The sequence below is a fragment of the Camelus ferus genome, chromosome 24 (assembly GCF_009834535.1).
Source record: "Camelus ferus isolate YT-003-E chromosome 24, BCGSAC_Cfer_1.0, whole genome shotgun sequence".
NCBI lineage: Eukaryota > Metazoa > Chordata > Mammalia > Artiodactyla > Camelidae > Camelus > Camelus ferus.
This window is the reverse complement of record NC_045719.1, coordinates 10,327,871-10,342,544: the sequence shown is the minus strand read 5'-3', so window position 1 is coordinate 10,342,544 and position 14,674 is coordinate 10,327,871. Positions and strand designations below refer to the sequence as shown.

Below are 14,674 nucleotides of genomic sequence, written 5' to 3'. Positions count from 1 at the left end.
AGTGACATTTGTCTTTCATAAATTTCCCTGGACCCTTCTTCATGAAGGAAAACATCCAGGTGCCACCTTCCCAAAATGATGCAAGCACCTTAAATTTAACTGACCTTTAGGACTGCCATCCTCCACCAGGTGGCTCTAATAAGTCTAGCAAGATAGTAGTGTGTGGCTGCACTTCCATTACCTCTCATGCAAACACCAAAGGATTGGCATACCCGTGGAAAGTTCGCCAGATGCCAAGATAGTATAAGAATGAGGAATGGATATTGTTAGGGGGAAATTCTCCATGAGTGTCTAATGTTTCTGCACCTCTGGTGAGCAATGCAGTAAATGCCTTCCTCCCAGACTGTCTTCCAGAATAAAGCAAACAGCCTTGTTAGATAGAGACAGTATCTCCCTCCAGAACAACAAGTAGACTCGCCTAAGGTCTTAGAAGATAAAGATAGTATCTTCCTCTGGAGCAAAGGGCATTATGTTTACTGTCCATTATTAAGGACTCAAGTTCCCTTCACTCAGGAATCCTCTCCTGTGACATATTCATCTGAGCCCATTCCCATCATCTCTGTGGGATATGGAGGGGAGGGGGAACTGACACAAATATAATGATGGTTCTGTGAGTAATAAGGTCCATTGCCTCTGACCCAGGAATCTCATAGCTTCTGTCAGAATCCATGAAACTATGACTAGCTATCCTGTTCGCTTACAAGTAGTTAAAGTCTCAGACTCCTCTCATTCTTGACAGTCACGAAATATGATTTGGATCAACCTTCCTCTCCAAAAGAAGAAAAAGAAATTAAAACTTGGGGAATTCTGTAAAAATCTAAATGTTTCTAAGGTATACCTACAAAGCCATTTTCAGTTTGTCTACATGGTCCACTGTTCTTATTTTTCATTAACTGATCCATTCTCCAAATGTTTGTTGAGTACTACTTAAAAGGTGATGTAACAAAATACAAAACAGACCAGATTCTCACCCGCCAGAGGTTTGCAGTCTAGTAGGGAAGGCAGACAGCAGTCATATAGTATTGGGATCATGGAATACATTGTGTGATCAATGTTATGAAAGAAAAGAGAAGGGTGCCAAGACAAAGAATATCAGAGAGGAAATTCATTTAGTTGTGAGGGCCAGGGAGGATATCACTGAGGAAAGGATTGAGCTGAGATGTGTGGTAGCAAAGTAGGTAACAGGGTGGGGAGAAGCCAACTGCCCTCATTAAAGTCCTGAGGGGAGAGGATCTTGGCATATTTCAGTGTGGAAGAAGGTGGAGGGGGCAGGAAAGAGAGGCACAAGATGAAGCAAGGGACTTGGCAGGGGCCATATTAGGCATAGCCTTATAATCAATCATGTTAAGGCTGTGACATTTCCCTAAGAGCCATGGGGCCATTAAAATGTAAGCTCCATAAGGAGATAGGCTAGGGTGCTTACCTATCTCATTGACCACAATATTCCTAGTATCTGGAACAGTGCCCAACACTGTAGGTGTTCAATAAATATTTGTTCAGTTCACTGAAGGCAAAAAATACGATTTGTATTTTTGAAAGACCACGTCAGCTGCTATGTGGAGAGTAGGCTGAAGAAGCCAAAGCCAAAGCACGAAGACTAGTTAGAAGGCTAGCACACATTCCAGTGACAAACTCAGTAGCTTGGACTAGGGTGGTGGCAGGAGAGATGAAACATGTACCCCACTTGCTGTGCGACACACACACACACCACACACATACCACACACACATACACAACATACCACACACACCACATACACACCCCACATACAACACACACACACCCCCCACATTCCCCACTCCACACATACACATACACACACACTTTGAAAAAATCTTTTTGTAGGGCTTAAGGATCTATTCAACTTGAAAAGATCATGGAAGATCATCAAATTCCATGTGAAACACTTAAAGATAGTATGTTAATGGATGGTTGGAGTCTTTGGGATAATAGCTAGTTGTGCATAGCTAGTGGTGCCGGCAAATAGATTGAAAGGGGAAGACTCGCTCATGAAAACAAAGAGAGTAATGGGAACTGATACCACGTGCAGTAAAACTTCCAGGCTCAGCAGAATAAATCTCAGAGTGTTTCTCCCCCAAGACCTCATCAAACTTTCTCTCCAGCCTGACTGCCCCTCGCTCCCTGCAGGACACAGTGAGTTTGAGCCTCACTGGCCATTGCAGGAGCCCTTTTGCTCCTATGTGGAAGGCAGGCATTCAGTGTGTGTGTGAGCTCAGCCTGCCTGGCATCCTGGTAAGGGAAGCGCTCCTCCTGTGGGCTCAGGAGGCAGGATGCTGAGTGTGGGGGCAGGGCTGGAAGAGAGGAGCACGGCAGGTGAGAAGATAGGGCAGTGCCCTCCAGGTCACGCTGTGTCCGCGCTCCTGATGTCACACACCACGGTGTTGGGCATGGCAATTCCTAAAGCAGAAGTTGTGGAGGAACTGGCCAAGGTTATTCTGGTGCCACGGTGGTCTCCGTCTCCCAGCCCAGATGGCCAGGAAGGCTATGAGGCAGAGAACTCTGCTCCCAGCGGAAAGCGGAGCGCTTGGCACTGCTTAAATCATGGCCACTCACGCCCACTTGGACAGGTTGGCCTCCCCGTCTGAAGGGCAGGAGGTAGGCAAGGGCCCTGGAGAGGGAGTTCTCATTGAGAGACAGTGGAACGGCTGTTCTAGTTCTTCCTTAGCCCTGCTAGGAATGCCCACAGCCTGGGTGGGGGCTGAGCAGGCAGAACACTGGCAAAAAGCAAACAGGGCAAGGATTTCAAGATCTTCATCATTCGACAGAATAATGCTGATGGAAATCAGCCACCAAGTGGTCATTCATTTTAAATGATTTTTATCAAAGGACAAAAAAGAAACTGTCTACAGAGAACTAAACGTATATATTCTTCTTATGTTTCATGGGGTGGATAGCACTTTGTAAGTGGGCTACCTCATTTCAAGGCTTTTAATGAAAAATAATTAGTTTAGCTGATCTATCCATTCCCAACTCATCCATAGCAAGTGGAGAGTGGAATTACTACTAGTGCCCTTAAATCTGCCTTTGAATGAAAATTGTTTTCACCATCTCTAAGCTGTTAGACCAAAATTCTACATATGATCTGCAGTATTTTTAAGGACCTTTGTTCATTCTCATCCAGTCTTAAATGTCTCCAACACTCAGGGAGCGTTAGCCAATATAGAATGATACATGTCCCCAAAGGGCAGCCTCTCCTTTCACCAGGGTTTCCATGGAAAGGTTCTGCACCCAGATCCTGGGCAGGGCTCCCATGCTCCTTTAATCATCCAGGATCCTGGAGAGTGGATCACTCACTGTGTAGCTGCCTGATATCACAAGTGTAATAGACTTTCAGAACTGTTTAGTGGCTCTTGTTGATGTCAAAAGTGAAAAGACACAGAACTTTGAGAAAGATATTAATAGGGGCAGTTGTATAGTTATTTTCTTTATCTAGGGCCTGCCTGGCTTTAAACTTTTTCTCCAGCCCTCTCACCTCACACTAGATGTTTGCCTCCTTGAGAGGACTTCCCAACCCTTCTCGGCAAGGTTCTAGATCAATGACAGACACGTAGGAGATCTGCCCTCTATTTATGCACGCTAAAAGGCTATTAGATGTGTGTGATGGCTCATTTTATGTGTCATCTTAACCAGACCGAGGACGTGCCCAGATGTTTGGTTCAACATTCTTTCTGGGTATGTCTTGTGTCCGTGCGGGTGTTTCTGGATGAGACTAACATTTGAATCGGTAGAATGAGTAAAGCTGGTTTGTCCTCTCAGTGTGGTGGGGGAGCCTCATGGAATCTTCTGAAGGCCTGAATAGAATAAAAAGCTGAGTACAAAAGAATTTTCTCTCTGCCTGACTGTCTTTGAGCTGGGACGCTGGTCTTCTCTTGCCTTTGGACTTGAACTTGGAGTCATGTCTACCATCAGTTCTCCTGGGTCTGGAATCCTTATTTTCTGTAATCAAGTGAGCCAATTCCTTAAAATAAGTCTGCTTGTATGACTGACTGATTGACACACACTTGTCCTATTGGTTGTTGAGAATCCTGACTAATACGGCATGCTCCTCTATTTTTTGAAAAGCACCTTCAATAGCTTCCTCCAGAAAAGCAGTACATCCTCTGATGCCTATAAACAAACCCAGCCCAACAGAGCAACCAGAGGAAGGATGCCTAGTCTAGGGGCTCCAGCCACTCTCCTCTCCAACAGACTTTTGCCATGTTGGATTGAGGGCACCATCAGAGCCAGGTTTTTCCATTTGTTAAGAGAAATTTTAAAAATACAGATATTCTTGTCAACGCTGGCAGCTACTTCAAAAACTTTCAAAAGCCCACGTGAGACAACCAGCCCCATCTGTGGGCCAGAAATGGTCCCCGGATGCCAGCATGCAGCCTCTGCTTTAGGGACATGTGAGGAAATCTTTCTGGATCGAAGGAAAGCACATGTTTAAGAAATACTTTCCTGTTTCAAAACTTGCAGCCGCTGCTACAACTGCTGCACAACATTAATTCATACATTGATTGTTTATCTCAGGCTTCTATTCAGAGCAACTTCCCCAAATGTTTACATTATCCCATGAGACCACTGAGAGAAGGAAAAAGAACAGGTATTAGAATCTCTATTTCTATTTTTTTTTAACGGAGTTAAAGACTCTTCAGATGGTGGGCCCCACAGAAAGGTGCTAGAAAGAGTTGCACAATTCCATTTAAACTCCAGACCTTACACTGCCCCCCAAAATAGGAACTTCACGTTAATCATTTCCGATGCATGGGGTTCCTTCTATTTCCACAACACAGTGATACTTGGTTAAAAACGGCACACGCGCTAGAGAGAAACAGACATAAATATTAATTTCAATAACACCTCCATGGATAGTTTAAAACATTTTTCCATACACTGTTTGATCTTTCTTTCACTTCGGCCATTATACATTTTTCTTTGAAACTTAGCGTTGCTCTTTAATGATATCTTCACTCTTCTTCAGCCTCCAAAGAACTTCCTCTCCTGTTAAGTTGTGCCTCTGGCACCTGAAGGAGGAGCTGGGCAAGGTGTAAAGGAATGCCCAGATGGCTCTGAAGATGTTTATTATAGGGCCCTCCATTGTATTCAAATTAATGGCACCACATTAGCATGGGATGCCCTTTGGTGCTCATTTGTTCCTGCACTCCGGGGGTTAAAGGAGCCGCCTGCTCTCCAGATGTTCAGTAGCTGTTATAAATGAAAGATTAGAGACTTTTTGCTGCCGCTGCTATTTCCTCTATTCCCTTTTAAAGCTGATATTTTCTTTAGGAACTTGCTTAGTGTCTGAGTCAGAAGAATCTCCTCCCTGAGGTATATCAATCAGTAGCATGCACAAGAAGGACACAACGTAGAGGAGGTAGACATGGTCTGTGTTAACTGGTTGATGCGACACTCTTCCAGTGACTGATGTATGCATCCCGTGCTTGCACCCCACCCTTCCAAGTGCCGATCAAATACATATGATATTTTTGTAGCTAAAAACTAAAACCAAAACCAAAACCGAAAAAAAAAAATCTCTCTGAATTTTATGGCAAGAATATGAGAATATCTTTTGTTAGTGCTATGACAGCAATATCAACTTTACTTTCAAATCTGACCTACTTCCCTCGAAGCAAGATGTGTAAGTGTCTGAAGTATGACTGTATCCAACTCAAAGCTGCCACCAACGATGTCTTCCCGGGAGAGAAATAAGAAAAATACCCAAAATGGATTCCAATAAATGAATGCCAGTTTAACATCTACCATGCTTGTCTTTTGTACACAGAGACACTCCCAGGGTCCTGCTGTTCCAAGAGCTGTTCAAGCATTGAATAAGGAGAGTTTCCAATGAGACAAAAACGTCTGCCTCTGCTGGGGTTGATCAAGCTGTTCTCTTGCTACAGTGCAGTCAGGATTTCTCTATCCTTAGCAGAATTACCACATCTCACATCTAATACATTTCCAACGCTCCTTTCACCAAGCAGGGAAAAAGAGATAGACCAACTTGAATAGAAAATGCCATTCATCTTGGTACCACCTTTTTGACAATGGAGATGAAAGTAACAGAGAGGCTGAGGGGGAGCCACTGGCCCTCAGGGAGTGGCATCTCTGATGGAATCTTTATTGAAGCTTGAGCTCTTGCAACGCCTGGAATATTCAACATGACTCTGGTCTGAGGTAGATAATATGGAAGAAGCGTGGAGATGACAGTGACATCTCACATTTTAATGTAAACACAGCCCAATCTCCAGGATGGGAACCTTAGTCACAGATACACTAAATAACATTTTTGAAAGACTAAAGATGAATATTTATAATGTACATGTAAGACTGACATCTTGAAAGATGCCAGCTCAGAAAGACTTGCTCTGGCCACTGTAGGAAAGGAAAATCTCTCTCCTACCCTTCTAGATTCAACAATGGGTGCCTGAGAATCAAATTGATAAAAAGACAGATTAAAAAGAGTTGGGGGGAAGGTGTCATTAGGTACTTACATGCAGGAGTTTCACAAAGAAATGAGATTCAAGGAGGCAGCCGGATGACTGAGATTTATATACCATCCTAGACTAAACAAAGGAAAAGTCAGTGGGTCTCTAGGTGGTGGAGGTAGGTTATGATGGGCAAAGGAGCAAAGGAAATGTATGGTAAATAAGGGTTCTCTGTCTTGCAGATAAGAGTCGCTCAGGTGATCAGAGCTGTCTCTGGGGAGTAGCTCTCTGAGATTACCTTTATAAATGGAAATTTCCTTTATAAATGAAAATGTCCTTTACAAAAGAGGAAATGTATACTTTATTTTCAGGCATTTAGGGAGCTTTTCCTGCATCTGCTGGTTCTCAGTTGTCTTTAGCTCAAAACAATCCTTAGGCCAGAGTGGCATATCCTGGGGTGGCTTTTTTGTGGTTCCCTTTACCCTCAGCACCACTAGTCGGGTCAGGATGTTGCCCACAGAGAGCCTTTTGAGGGGAAGGTCTGTACTTTCCTCTAAGACAAACTTACCACACTTTGACAGCCACTGAACGGGAAAGTTGTAGTGCAGAAGTAGACAGAAGGAAGACCAGAGAGAAAGTACTGAAGGGACGAGGTCCAGGGGAAAGCGTACTGAACCATGGAGAGAAGGGAGGAAATACCTGGAGTAGAGGGGAGCCTTAGCTTCTCAACTTCAACTGTGAGGGTCCTCTAGGCAAGGCTCACTACAGGCGGCATCTCTCACCAGCCCTCTCTGGTATGGCTAGGACTGGAGCACGTGCCTGGCTGGGGGGCATTCCACTGATCTACCCAATGAAGTAGGTCATGGAGGTTAAGCTGGTGGAGAAGATTTAAAGGGAAGCCAAGGGGAAGTAATGTGATGGAAACTAGAGAAGAAAAAGGCAATGGTCAAGGATAGACAGGAAGGTCAAAAATAAGGTGACCCCTACAAAGATCTCAGAAAGAAAATTACCTTCAATAGTTCAACTGGAAAAACCACCTATAATACATAAGAACAAGGGTAAGCAAATTCATCTTAAAGAAACAGAATTGCATCAAGCTTACACAAGTGATTAAATATATGAATACTGCTATGGAAAGAATGTATAAAGCAAAAGGAGACTGTTTGTCAAGAGAAATCTCAAAAGAGGTAAGTCAGCTTAGAATGGAATCCATTCATTTGCATGAGAACAGATCAGAACTCCAAGAAGTAAGAGACCCAAGTCCAAGTTTGCTTGCTCTCATAAGGAAAATGAATGAATCAGTCTTCACCTGTCAGACTTGAGGAATCTGGCACCCCTTCAAGCCCTGGCACCTTTCACCCCAATAACCTGCCTTACACGAGCACATGAACCCTGGGGTGTCCAGCAGTTGCCATGGAGATGATGCAAGCTTGTTCCCTGAACTGGGGTGTGGTGGACACTGGTCTCCCCCAGGTCTCTTCTTGCTCTCCAGGTGGAAAAGCTGTGCTCATGTCCTGCTTCTCTTCTCAGTTTTCATCAGTGGTGAAGGTAGGAAATGATGGTCAGACTTCAATGGTATTGAATCCACACCCTTTCACTTAATGCTAGAGCATCTCACAGCAGCTGACAAGACCTAGTGTTCTCTCCATTTGATTGCCAAGCACCTAACATCACTAGCATTTGACAGGCACATCTCTTTTCAAGCACTTCCAAACCACTACCACCACCCTACCAATGGGAGTGGGAATTTAACCTGACACTTATCACTTGCTTCATAAGTAAACCGGTGTAAATAATCAGATGAGAATTGGTGGGTTTTTGTTTTTGTTTTTGTTTTTGTTTTTTAATGTTGGTTCTAGAATTCTTCTGCCTCTCTGTTCTTCCCAGCAGGAAGTAGATGCAATTCCTGGTTTGCTTACAAGTTTTGTAACCAAAACCGTTTGAGCACAGAAGTGCCAGTGGATTGATTTCCTTCTCTGGTGCAAAAAAAAAAAAAAAAAAAGTAATGGAAGGGGAAGGAGGGAAAGGGGTGATGAAATACCCAACTCAGCTGCAGAAGCACACTATCTAAAGACACTTTGCTCTGCCAGTGGTCCCGATCTCAAGAAGATCCTCCAGAACAGGATGAACTCATTTAGCTCAAGCTTCCAACACCTGGCATATACAGCTTCATCCACCTACCAGACTCTACACAGCCTCAGTCCCAGTGACGGTTCTATTCCAGGAAGAAGTTACCACAGCTAAGTGACCTACTTATCTTCAATCCTTCCACTGAGTTTCTGAGGCTCTGCCCACAGGACACCAAAAATGCACAGAAATGTGGGACATGGAGACTCTGTGGACATAGTTCAAATAACCAACAATACAGGTGGCTGACTTCATAAAGTCAATCCTAGTATGATGTACATTCCAGACAAATGGGTCCTCACAGGCCATGACGATGAAACAGTTTGTAAAGATAGAATTAGAAGAAGCAGCAGAAATCCCTTCCACATTGAGTAACAGCATGTCATTTGAGCCACCTTGCTTTCTTTACACACCTCCGTTCTCCCCCAGCTCCTGTAGGTCCTTTTGGCAGAAACCAATAAGCACCTGATATTCCCTGGCATAGCAATTCAGCAATTAGCTCAGGACAGGTACAGAACCTAAGTGTATTCAACCAGAAAGATACCTGGGATGTATTTCCAAGATTTTTATTGGAAAGAGAGAGAAGAAGGAGGGGGGAGAGAGGAGGAGGGGACGAGGGGGAGGGGAGAGGGAGAAGAAGAAGGAAAGAAGAAGGGGGAGGGGATGGGGAAGAGGAGTGAGAGAGAGGAGGAGAAGAAAAAACTTGATTGTGTATGCATGCACACTTTGTTTCTTGTCCCCCCTATTCCATGCTCTTTCTCCATGGATCGGGAGGTATATAACCACTCCAATGACACTGGCAGCCATTTTGTGATCATGAGGGGAGCCAGCCTTAAGTTGAAGCTGATAATGTAGGGGGTAGAGCAGAAAGAAGGAAAGAAATGGGTTCTGGTTTATACTACTGGACCTCTGGAGACACATTGAAGATCCCCTACTTACAAACTGCAAATATAGGAGCCCAAAAATTTCATTTAATGTTTAGCCCAGTGGGAATTGGGGTTTCTGTCCCTTGGAATCAAAAACACCTCTACTGATGCTCAGGAGACAAGTTAGAACACTGTTTATCTGGACCTAATATGAGAGGGAAACAGTTCCATTCCTTCTGATATGAGCTCGACCTTTGCAGAAGGAGAGAGGCAAGGAGGAGGGAATGGAAAATCATAGAGGCCACCCACCCACCAGTGACTTTCCAGCCCTCTCTCTCTTCATTAAACTGGAGAAACAGCAGTGTGGTGAGGAGGAGGAAAAGCACAGAATGGAAGGGAGGGTAAGGGGAACGGTGCCAAGTGGATTGTGTGAGCACCGTCCCCAGGCTGCCTGGAGCTTTCCATATGGGCATAAACTGATTACATGAAGGGACTCCCTGGATTGCATCCACTCTTCCAGGCCATATACTTGAAAGTATAAATATTAGTGTATAAAGTTGGGCTTAATGTGTCTTCACAAATAAATGTGATGTGTCGTTAGCTTTGTTATTTGTATAATCAGAAATGTCAAGCATTTGTTTCCCAAAAGAGAGCTCTGTCCTGCGCATCACATGTACAAACTGGCCCATCTCAGCAGCTTCCCTGCCCAAGTGCAGAGGAACACTGAGGGGCGGTCAAAATCACTGGGATTTCTGGCTCAGACTTCACATGATCAGGATAAACAAACCTCTATCCAAGCAAGGAAAAATTTGGTTTGCTTTATTTCTCTGCTTCTCATCACTACAGTCAGAACTTCAAGCCAAGATGCCTTTCAAATACCTCCTAAAGACTTCAGCTTGTGTTGTTTCCCCAGTGATCACAAGTGCAGTAACTTCATACTCTGTCTCCAATAGATCCTATGACATTATTTTCCCTTTATGATTATCAACACCTAAGTGAATCTATCTTCAAACAAGTTGGTTTTCTTTTACAGCCAGGATGTGGGAAATCCATCTGTCACTTAGAAAAAGTAGAAACTTGAATGAAGCTTGTGAAATAGGGTGGCTGCCCAAAGGCAGAAAGAAATTTGTGAGATTGGAAGACAAACATTTTCAAGACAAAGTCAGTAAACGCCATTTGTGTAGACTGAGTCATCCCCTAGATTGGGAGACACGAAGAAAGGAAGAAACAGAGAGAGGAGACAAGAAGGAGGAGGAGGAAAAAAGAAACTTAAGAAATAGGCAGGAAGTTATCTCTGTCTTAGGGAGACAGTGAGAAATTATCACTCCCCTCCCCCAACAATTGGCTGATCAGCTAGGAAAGACATCCGAATAGCTTCAAGCCATCTTTTTCATGCTCTCAGTTAAGTCACCTAAGGACTAAAATTGCAAGATTTTTGCCCTGTGGGAGGAAACTTGGCCTTGCCCTTTTTTCTGCCACTCAACAAAAAGTATGTGAAACCGTTATTGACACAGGAATTAAGTTATCATGATTTTGGAGAACTTTAAAATGGCCTAGGAGAATACGCAATGCTGAAAGTCTTACTTTCCACTAATCCTCTCCATTTTCTTCCTTTATTGGCATTTTCTTGGCTTCCTAACCCCTGTTCCTTGCCTCTTTGTTTCTTCTTTTCCTCTCCTAAGAGTCGTAGATCACCTCTGGGCAGCCCTCACATCTCACTCTGCTGTGGCAAACTGCCCACGCTGCGCTGCGGCAAGACGGGTCAATGAAGATGTGTGACAGGCACACACAGGCACTGCACACAGCACACGCACCGCATCACATACACACCCCCCACACCCCCCACACATATACATACACCATACACCGCACACGCAGACATACACACTACACCACATACACACACACCCCACATATACACCACACACGCTACACACACACACGCCACATATACACCACACACCACACATATACATACACCACACACTGCACATGCACACGTACATACATTATACCAAATACACACATCACACACATACTACACACATAAAATATACATACACCCCACACAACATAAATACATCACACACACACCAGCCACACCACAGTACACCACATACACATGAAAACAGACACAACACACATACCACTCACACTACACACACATACACACCACCATACACACACACCAGACACCACACACACCTCACACACACTACATACACACAAAAATACACACCACACATATACTCCCACCATATACACATACCTCACCACTACATACACACACTTCACATACCACACACACACCTCACACACAACACACACACACTCCCCACAAACCCCAGCGACCCAGCCCTACCATACACACACACACAAACACACTTCTCACTTCCTCCTGCCCTCAACCCAAACCTGCTGCCCTGGACAACTGCAGAGACCTTTGGCTGGCTCTCGGTGAAGTGGGGGCGGGGAGCCCTCCTATCAAACTGCCTTCAGCCCAGGGCACAGACCTGGGGGGCAGCAGTATCAACCCAGCAGCTCCTCATGCGGTTCTAACTGTGTCCCAGCATGTCTGTGGGTGGTCACCCTGCCTTATCCCACGGATTCATCCCTGCACCCCATGAAGGGGTGCGTCTTACTAACCCCTTCCTGCTGTTGAGAAAAGTGTGAGTCCTGGCACTTAAGGAATTTGCCAAGGTCACAGAGCCGGCAAGTGCAAGAAACCCAGGTCTGTGTGCTCCGGAGCTTAAACCGTTACCTTCCAAGCTCCCTTTGCCTTACCCCCTGAGCAGTGGTAGTGGGGGCCCCTAAGAAAGGGCCATGGTCAAGTGTGTCTCAAGGCAGCAGCCTCTTTCAATAGAAACCATGTGGCGCTGGGCATCCCTATGGAGAATGAGTTTGTGAGCTCACACCCACACCAGGGCCCTGAAGCCTCACACTCGCTGCTTCCATCACACCCAACACCAGGTGTGCAGGGGTCCCACCTCCATCCAACACTGCGGAGGGCCCCAGGAATGTCAGAATAACTGAAGACCAGAGTTGTTTTCTTCCCCAGCCCTCTTCCCCCTTAAGTAAGGTCAAAATAAATTTATTTCATCCACAACTAATAACAAAAACAAGAAGAAGGAGAAGCAGCAGCAGCAGCTAAATGTTAAGCAGTTTAGGCATTTCTGAGTAACAGAGTATTCTGCATTAGTCCTCCGGGATGCCTTAAAAAGAGGCAAAGTGCTTCTCTTTCTTGCCACTATGTTCTCACACTGTGCTCATGGTTATTATTATGGTTCACTCAACACTCAAATGGTAACATTTAAATTGATCAAGCATGAAAATAGACACAAGCTCCGTCCCAAGAATCTCCCCCACCTCAATCAGAGACAGTGGCCAAGAGGGAGGCGCGGGAAAGCCGGCTGTGGGAAGCCTGCCTTCCCTCTTCTGTGTCTCATCTCAAGATGGGGCCATCTAGGGCTCCCCTTTCAGTGCAGACAAAATGGTCTTCCTTCTCTAGAAAGGAGCCACTTAGATCAACCAGACCGGCCACAGGATGTCACTGTTACTCCACACACAGGATAGCAAGCCAGACTTTGCGCCAGGGGTTGGAGCTGGAGGGGGCCCGGCTCCCCTTCACCCCACCTCTCACAGAGCTGCCATCTCTCGGGTTCACGCCACAAGCCAGCAGCACGCTCCCTATACAAGCCACAAGCCTGCCCCATTGTCTCCATGCTCGTATTGTTCTCTGTCACAGGATGAAGGGAAGAAAAAGGGACGTTTTTCAGAAGAAAAGTACCACCGCTGTCTCTCGCATCACGGGTTCTCCAAGAGTTGGACTTTGAACATTTCCAACCTTGGATAACAGCAATGGCCTTTTCATATATTTTACAGTGTTTTATAAGGATAAGAACATCTTTTGCTTATCTTCACTTTCTCGAATTTCTGAAAAGGTTATGGAATATTTAAGCATTTTTACACTATCTTAACTCTTCGTAGGGCTGCAGCTTTGTAGTCTACCTAAATGAACCTGCCTCTACCCACCACCGGCTTCTCCAACGTCTCCTGGACACACGGGCAAGTCTAGCACCAGAGAAGAACGTGTGCTCGGAAGCTGGCAAGCTGCCTGACACCGCGTCACTGCTGGCACAGCAAAACTCTGACAAGGAGACGTCAGGAGCCACGGCGGGAGCAGGAGAATGTCCTTCTATTCATGGTGCCAGCTCTTCTTCCTTCCCTGTCATGGACCCTCCACGGGATGGTTTGCTTTCCTCGCCTCTTCCAAGTCCAGTGCCCCCTGCCATGTCCTCCTGTTAACTTCACCATACATTCCACAGAGCAGCTGGCATAAAAAGGTTAAAAATAAAACCTTAGACTAGCATAGCCAGTGGGAAGGCATGCTTTAGGTAGTCAGGGAGATAGTTAATAACACAACATAAAAGGTAATCACAGAATAAAGGTGCTTTGAGTCATAAAGAAGAAGAAAGATTTTTTGCCTTACAAAGTGACTGCTTCATAACTTGGCCTGGAAATAGCTTTCATATCAAGTAAAGTCTGGACAGTTGAAACCCCTCTGCCATGTCATCCCACTTTAGCCAGACCACCGCAGCAGAATGAATTAAAACAACCAAAGCAGATGGCTTCTCGTGAGCAAGTACTTAAGAAAGGAAACTTGATTCTTTTCCAGCATTTGCCAGGATCTGTGCAGTAGCTGGGAGCTAGAGCTACAGGGATACAGCTGATGGAGACTTTGTTCATTCCCACACTGCATGAAGTATATCAATCTCAGCATAGGAGAGCCATTACTCAGACTTGAACTGGCTTGGACAGTGTGAGGAGTGGACTGGCATGAGATACAGGAGAAAATCTGGAGGCTAAAGGGAAGCAAAGCACAAAGAGAAGTCAGACAAGGACAACCACCTTAGCGAACCATGCCTTAGGATTTTAACAACTCCCTTTTGGTAATGGTTTAGAATTAAAGCCAGAATAAGGTCAATCTAACAATGCAGCGTGTTGCTCAATTATACAGCCACCATTTTTCGAGCACCTGCTTTGTGTCAAGTGCAAAAGCAATGACGAACAAGGCAGCATGAGAATGAGGGAGACGGATAAACATGCAGCCATAAATACAGCATGACAGGGGTTGGCGGTAATAAAAGAACTGGGCTGGCCTTTATCCCCAGATTCCGGGAGAGAACCTGTAAACCCGTGGGATTTCCCAGGGTAGGAATGTCTTTGTTATTCCTGCTGACTCTCCCCAACCAC

At 45.1% G+C, this 14,674-nt stretch overlaps 1 pseudogene; it reads left to right on the top strand.

Annotated features, from left to right (window-relative positions):
- Window positions 1-2,291: 2,291 nt before the first annotated feature.
- LOC116659502 overlaps window positions 2,292-14,674 on the top strand; it is a 42,197-nt pseudogene continuing 29,814 nt past the window's right edge.